A 235-nucleotide genomic window follows, 5' to 3' on the forward strand; every position below is an offset into this window, starting at 1 on the left:
TGAATGCTGATAGTGGATTATAGTATGGGAAAAATATTTATCATTCTTGTTATATCTAAGGACTGGAGCGATAGCACAGCGGGTAGGGCGTTTGCCTTGCATGTGGCCCACGCGGCTAACCCAACCAGAATTTGATTCTTCTGCCCCTCTCGGAGAGCCTGGCAAGCTACTGAGAGTATCTCTCCCGCACGGCAAAGTCTGCCAAGCTACCCATGACGTGTTCAGTATGCCAGAC

Source organism: Sorex fumeus, unplaced genomic scaffold (assembly GCF_029834395.1).
Source record: "Sorex fumeus unplaced genomic scaffold, SorFum_2.1 ptg000052l, whole genome shotgun sequence".
NCBI lineage: Eukaryota > Metazoa > Chordata > Mammalia > Eulipotyphla > Soricidae > Sorex > Sorex fumeus.